Raw genomic sequence first — 8,286 nt, 5'->3', positions numbered from 1 at the left:
TTTGCATATGCCGTCAATTTTCACTATGCTTTTTGTACATAACAGTGTAGAGTGTTGATAAAAGTGTGAAAAAGATTTTTCTTGCCATTTCACACCCTAAAGTAACTAATGCTGTCCTAAAAACTTACAAGGACGACCTATTTTTTGTGTACACTTTACTGAATTTGTCTCTATCTTGTAGAAGCTCAGGCTAGAACAGGTTCTCCTTCATGTTGAGAGGCGTACAGTTAAGGTGATTGCAGCATCTGATCAGGACTCCTCCCTGTGGAGGTGTTTCGAGCAGGTCTGACTGGGCAGACCCACAACCTGCTGGAGGAATTATTTATCCCAGCTGGCCTGTAAACTTCTAGGAATCCCCTAGGAGGAGCAGGAAGATGTGGTTAGAGCAGCTCTGCTGTCTGCTGCCCTCAGACCTGGATCAGCAGCCAAAAAGAACTTAAAAAAAGTGAGCAGATAGATGGATTCCTGCCAAGTTCCACAAATGCAGTGGGGCATCTTTTGTTGGCATGGTGTTTTGCTGACGACTGTAGCATGAATTAAGGCTGGCATGCCACAATGTAAGGCAACTGTTACCACAGCATAGTGGTTTGGCTTATATATTTATCACCTACAACAGCTATATGGTTATTGATTCCTTAGGTTAACATCATGTGTTTAACTGACATGTTTCGTTGTGTAATATTGTGGAATAACATCTTCTATTGGCGTCTTAAGATATGGTACAGCTGAACATACATGAGATGATTAGTAACTAAAACGCTGATAAGTCCTGCATATAATGCTTAGTATAGATGTAAAATTATAATGTGCAGATGTGTTTTTGTACATAATCTATTTAGATTATATCCAGAGCATCTAGTATATTAATTTATGTACTGCAGTTTTTCCAAATTCTTTTCAGGGTCATGGTAATAATTAGCTTCATAATAGCTTCCTGGTTTGGCTTGTATTGATGCTGCATATGGTTACCAGTCCTTCTCACGCCTTTTATCTCAAGGCTGGTTTTAATATGCTAGTGAAGGGATTCATGAGCGTATATATTTTAATATCCTCCTAATTGATATTTCAGATTAAAGCTACCCTTGAAAATACAATTTTAAAGTTACACTTAGTGATACAGTTGCAGCCAAATTAATCCTAAAGGACAGCAGTAATGTAGCAACATTGAGATTTATTAGTGGTGTTTTAGGCCCTTTTAAAACTCCACAACCTATAGTACACTCATTAACAGGCAACTTGCTATGCTTTAATTCTATGCCATCATGCATACACTCAAATCTCATGCATACAAGTCTTCTATCTTTTCCTGATAGATGCCTGCAAGGATAGCTTTGTTTGTGCTCTACCTAATGGATTCTAATGAAGCATTTGTAACAATCTGACAAGCGTTACAGCCAGTGGACTCAAAGATACTGACTCCAAGACAACCAGTAGACCTGGGGGCAGTGCGGAAAAACCACAGCACACAGGCTGCATCCAGCAGGATGTCACCTCACATTACCCTTTGCAAAATTATCCAATAAACAATCTCGTTCTGCTTCCAGTTCCTCTCAAAGTAAAATGATATTAAGAAGTTTTGGGGCAGCCGCATATTTATTTATATGGCAGCGTGAGATGGAACTCTTTTTGTAAAATATTGCAGAGGAAGGAAAAGGAATTGCTCTCCCTCGCTCTCAGATGCTTAGGTGTGATGCAGAAAAGAATAAATATCTGCAGTGGTGCTTTCTTGTTTACTTGCTTATTTATATATTAACATAAGCTGAATAGCTCCAAAGGCAGAAATAAAAAAATACAAAAATAAGAGAAAAATAGAGTGTCACCCTACTTTTTGGAAGTCAAGCCACATTGCACAGCCTGAGCAAAACCTATGCCACGTGGAATTAATCAGCAGTGCCGCCAGAAAGTTTATAGCTTAGCCACTCAGGAAAGCTGCATCTCCTCAGCCCAAACCCAGTCACAACAGAAACATAAAACTGCATATAATGCTATACATCCTATATTCCCTTTAGACTTTTACAGCTCATGATGCATTCTAATATGACTCCAGCCTCAAGCTTTTTGCATACATTTTTAATCATACTTTTGAAAATTCTTCGAATTTTCCAATGAATGCAGTACCTCTCACTGTACTGTAATCATAGTCATTAGTGGATTTAAAAGCTGGAACTTTCTAGAAATAAAGCTGATTTGCATTTAAAACAGTCTACTGGCACGTATAACCGGAATCTCTTTGTTGTTATTTTTAGGTGTTACGTTTACTGTCAGGTTCTCGCTCTGTCTCCCTAGACCACTCTTTCTCCGTCTGCCACCCATTCTTTCATACAGTGCATATGGGAGTGATATTCTGATGCCTGGAAATAGCTGCTGGAGTGTGTTTCAAGGCATTCTGTCTCATCTGGTTAACAGGCTGAAGTCCAAGCCACCATTTTTTTTTTTTTGGTTATACTGTTTGAATTAACGGTGACCCAGAATCAGCTGCCAGGTTTGGAGTCTGTGCTGGTGTGGAACGAGTTCAGTTGTTTTTAGTAAAACAAATAGCTTTTTTTTGTTCTAAATAATCTGTGCAGATAACTGGGATCTGAGGAGAGTACAGCTGCTTTTTATTTGTGTGGTATCTGTACATTTTATTATTGTGAAATACTGCAGTGCAGATAAAGCAGACTATGCATCCATTACATACCTGTAATGTTGTGCTGCAATTATTATATGCTTTTTGCCTGTGCATGCAGAGATGGTATAGGTATTGCTCATCTATGATAGAACAGTCCCTGTTTGGAGAGTTTAGAGTTATGAAAGGAACAACTCTTCACCTGAAGCTTTATTCTTCACACTTAAGATGTGTATCAATGTGGTGTCATGGAAACCCTCTGTTATTAAGCTCCTGACAAACAGTCTCGGTGCTGATGTTGTTCCTGTAGCAAGGTTGAAACATTTACTTCTAAGTTCTAAATTATTTTTGTTGATTATGTACTTCAGCTTGTGTGGTCTGTTTCTCCTCTGCATATCCACTTCAAAAACAGCACTTACAATTGACTAGAGCAGAAATTTGTCAGAAGGACATAATGGACAGATGGTATCGGTGCCAATTCACCGACCTCTGCAGTTCAGCCTGCTCCACTTTGAGTTTGTGTTACTCAGAATTGCAGGGCTGTGTGCTTGAGTCTTTGCACCTGTCAGAAATGGATGCTGAGAAAGCCAGACCCCTGCAATTAGAACGGGTAGCCACACATTTATGCATGCACCCATAGACATATCTTATTATATGAATGGTACTATATCTGAGATGAGTTAAAAATATCTCAACATAAACAGCAAAGCCGATCAGCTGATCTCATTATAGTTTTCCGGTGCAGTCATCCCTCCTTGTGCTTTCCTCTCCTTTCATACTCCCACATTAGCAGAATAGAAGCTTTCCAGTGTCATCCAGACAGGGTTTTAGCACCATGTTGGGCTCATTATTGATTTCTTCACAGGGTTCACCTCCATCTTGGCCAATGAAGCCCTCTGTTTTCTCTGAAACAAACATTTCAATTATTCTAAAGGTATTTAGAACATAATATATAATATATATTTTTATTCAGGAGTGGCACTTGAAGTCAGGCTCCATTCCTATTAGGGAGGGTAACCTTCTTCTTGCTGCAGTCTCTTCCCAATTATAGTGACTACTGCTGATGAAATGGCTGTGCAACATGGTGACTTGTCATTTGGCCAATTATTCTTAATGAAGCACCACAGAGAGAAGGATGACTGTGTTGTGCCACGCTGTGTTTGTGATATCTGCACAGGGACAAGGGTGTTTCAGATTTGACTAATCCATCGGTTTTTTTAGGAATATGCTATCATTTTTTATTTCCCGTGGAGCTCACTGATCAGCTGAATGCTAATAGTCTCTAAAATGCGTCACAACATTAATCTGGGTTGCAAAGTGCAATGTAATGCCAGTGTTAACCTTCAATTACAATCATTTTTGGCTTGATTCATTGTTTAATGCATTTCCTCCTAAATCCTATAGATATGGCCACACTTGGCATGCAATAGGTTCCCAGTCTCTACTCATCCAGAAATGATTTGCTGCGCATGGGCACTTTCCTTGTCAATGGCTTGCTTCACATTTATACAGTTAGACACATTCACAGCTGGGAGCTGCTCAGCAGAGCCACAGTCTTCCACTTCTAGCTGCTGAGCAGCTCCACTGGAGCATTTAGCAGTTAAGTGTCTTTGTGGAAGGTACGTCACTGGTCCATCTGGAGGGAACTATTTGTTCACATACAGTAGGCCTGAAGCACACTACAGTATACATCTTAACCCTAGACCACTCCACTGGTTTGACATAAAATTTTGTTCACTTTTCTCTGCCTGCACTGCTCCCACCTAGTCATAATCTCTCATGCCTGACAGCTATTTGACTCCAAATGTCACTATAAAATGCTCCTGATGTTTTAGTGATGCCTTGAGGAAACCAATAAAATCAATAAAAAGCACAACAAAGATGGATCCATGTGTCAGTGGGTTTACAGCAGGTTACATCAGATAAGAGGCACTTCACTTACTGACAGTTCAGACAATAACCCAGTTGTGAGTAAAAACTGATCTGCTTATCACAAAAGGATCAAAAGAGCTGCAGCTCGTCAATATTCTACTGCTGAATATTCAGTGAGAGATCCAGATAATAAATGCAGTGTACAGGTTTTGTGTAAGAATGGTGTCACATAGGAAATCTGGGAACTCCCGTTCTTCTACAGCTGCTAGGAAAAAAATCACAAAAAAAAAACAAATTTGAGGAATCGCATCATATTTCTGTCAGTTTTTGTTGTCGGGAAATTACAGTGTGTCTATTTTATTACTTCCATTTGTTTCTAGCTGAGCTCTGCTTACAGCCCATCATATTGTAGCTTAGAAAATCCTTGCAAGTTTTGTAGCTGGAAAAACACATCTGAATGTCAGGATGTGCAGGACTGGAGCTTTAAATAATATCATCTCATCTTCGAGGAGATTAAGACTAGATTAAATTATTATGGTGGTGATGGTTTGTATTACAGCACCACTGACTGTGAAACCTAAGATAAATTAGTATTGCACTGGAATGCTTGACTCGAGGGTAAAAACGGTTGAAACAGTCTTGAAACGTGAAAAGTGGAGTTCTGCAAACAGGCATGCAGGGGTCAAAAAAAGAAGGCCTAAAGAAAAACAGGAGAAAAAGGCTGGTATGAGAGGGAAGGGCAAAAAGCCACGGGCTGTAGGCAGGTGTAGTATAGGATATACTGTACTGTACATGTACTTGGGAATTAATTAGGGGATTTGGAGCATGTGTGTTGAAAATCACCGAGGGTACTGCACATTGAATCATGTTTTTCAGCTTTAAACTGTTCTGTAATGAAACACATCGCCGCCTGTGTTATTGACATTACTAAAAAACTATGGCTACAGGCAGCAGCTTGAAAAGTGGATAACATGTAGTGTTAACAGGGTGCTTTTCAGTTGCAAAAATGTTCTCTGTTCTGACAAAAAACATAAAAAAATACCATGGAAATGAGAACAACTTTATTGGAAAATTGGCTATATTAAAACACTGTACTGAGAGCAGGAGAGAAGCAAACAGACGTAATGAGCCGAGTCCTGCTGACACTGAGCAACTTCTGCCGTACACATGCATGCCTCCCCCTCACACCACCATCAGCCCCTAGCATTTTTTAGAATTATTCAGTTTGGTGTGAAGCTGCATTTTAATGACTGCAGACATGTGACAGAGCAAGAAAGGTTTTAAAAGGTTAGGAATGAGGCAGATCCCCCTAACCAAATCAGGTACACTTTCATGACCTTTCTAATTAATACACTATTGACTTTCACATTAGAATTGTGCTCTAAGGCTCCTGAGGTCATTACATTAAGTACAATTTCATTCATGTATGAAACATTTTAGCTGGTTAAACATCCAGAGCAAATGATCTGTTGCTCATAAGCTAATGGAAGACGTCCACAATGGAACCCGGCCTTATGTTGCTTGGCATCATGCTGGAAATACACCTGCGGATCATTCCCTTTTTAATGTCTCAGCTATAAGCAGTAATGTGGGGAAAATCACAAATGTCCTTTATCTATAATAAATGGCTCTCTGGATTGACAGCTATAATGCAAACAAATTACAATGCAGCACGTAAAAGTAATCCTGCTTGAATAGGGCTTGAGCAAAATTGCACTGTATGTGTGTTCACAATTGGCGACCCAATGTTCTACAAGAAATGGGATATTCTGGTGCTCAAGGGCAGGCACGTTTTTGAAAAGAAAGTCTGCTGGCCTTGGGAGCTGCTTTCACTTTATCTTGGACTTACTGAGGAAACACTGTAATGACAGAAAAGTTGTAAGTAGGTGCTCTCTTTTGAGAAGACTCTTAATTAGTGTGCAGACGGTCCAATGGTTGAATATTCCCACAAAGTAGTCCATTATTTCAAGGCTAGGCGATTGTGCTCTTTTGAAACGTCCTGCTGAAAATTTGAGGAAAAGCCTTTTTTCACTTCAGTTGTTTGGCACCTTTGAAAATTGGCTGATTTATTCCTTCCAGTTCTGTTAGAAAACCAGTCTGCAACAAAGATCATCCCACCCACCCACATCCACACGCACGGAAACACACACAAAGCCTCACACTCACACGAACAAAAAAAAAGGCTTGTGCACACACATTAATGCTCTCTAACACCACCCACCAAACAACAGAAGCTCACACAGACATACAGACACAAATCTAAACAGATGCACACACTCGCCCACGCATGCATAGACACACATGTCACCCACACACACTCACGAGCAAACAATCAAAGGGAATGGTGGGCACTGCTCATCTCTCAGGTGGATTTCTTTAAATTCATAGAGTAAAGAGAGGACAAACAGCATGTGGGCAAAAGACATTTTATATAATCACCTCATTTTGAATACGCTGCCTCCAACTAGATCTTCAAAAACAGTTATCTTCAGACTCATATATGGAGGCTGCTGTAGAGAAGTCTTCCTTTTAATAACAAGGAGATGGGATTTGACATGGACAGAACTGGGGAAAAGGGATTTCTTTGGAGTGGTAATCACAGGTGAAGGATGAAGAGAGAGGCGAGAAGAAGGGAAGAAAGGTGATGGTGGGAATGACCAACTGTCTGATTTCTTTACTTTATTGATTTCTTTGGCAGCTCTCTTTCCCGCATTTATCTTCTGTGTGCACACTGACATTTACTCAGGCATACATACAGTTCAAACATACATTTATTACTAGTGAGGACCTATCAGGGTATATACAGTTCTAAAGTGCCTTCAGATTCTGTCCAATAAATGTGTTTGACGCAATGTCCCTCTGTAACAAAGGTCAAGAGTGACATCATGGTAGCTACTTCCACCTCTTTTATAGAAAGATTATTGAGGAAGTGCATGGTTTTATCTTATAAATAACACAAGGCACCCACTTTAAGTCAGATCAATGCACAGCAATAGAATCCATTAGCTTTTATTTCTCTGTTTTGTTGTTCTGCTGAGGCTTTTTCTACACAATCGACCTTTATTTGACTTGTGGCCGCAGCTCTGCTCAACAGTCTTTCAGAAACTCTGACATCAGAGAGCCCTGCGTCTGTGTTTTGTCTGTTTCTTCTATTTTTACATGTCATGAGTGCTTTTAGTGTGTATTTTGTGTATTTGACCTGAACAGTTTTTCCTTGTTAGCATTTCAGCCTGTGTTGATATGAAGAGGTTGACTAAGGGGCTCATTCCCAGTAAGCAGCTCTGATTTTAATATTTTAATATCCCATCCAAAACATGCTGTATTCTATTGAGTGCTGCTTTATTTTACCCCTCGTTGCCACATTTGGAATACCCAAAAGCGTGTGTGCTTAATGTGTGTGTAATGCCACTGTCTGGGAGTGACAAAAAACATGACTGCACTCCAGCTGATGGAGTAGTTACTTTCATAAATCATGAGTACATCTCATAACATCAAGTTTGGTTTTAAGGTCTTGGGAATTAAACGCACAATGAGCCTGCGTATGTGTTTATTTGTGTGTTATGTCTCCAGATTGAATTCTTAATTTTTCCATTTGCTTCATCTGTTGTAGTGGGAAACGATGCATCAGTCCCTTGCTGCCAGAAATAATAATATCATTCTCCAAAGTCCGATATCTCCCTGCTGAGTGCCAATATTAGATAATTAACTCAGAAAATTAACTTAGAAATGTTTTTCTAAACTATTGAACATATAAACAAACATGCACCAGTGTGACTAATATCCGTTTATGAAGCTTTGTTTTCTGC

Source organism: Parambassis ranga, chromosome 2 (genome assembly GCF_900634625.1).
Source record: "Parambassis ranga chromosome 2, fParRan2.1, whole genome shotgun sequence".
NCBI lineage: Eukaryota > Metazoa > Chordata > Actinopteri > Ambassidae > Parambassis > Parambassis ranga.
Note: the sequence above shows the minus strand (reverse complement) of the source record.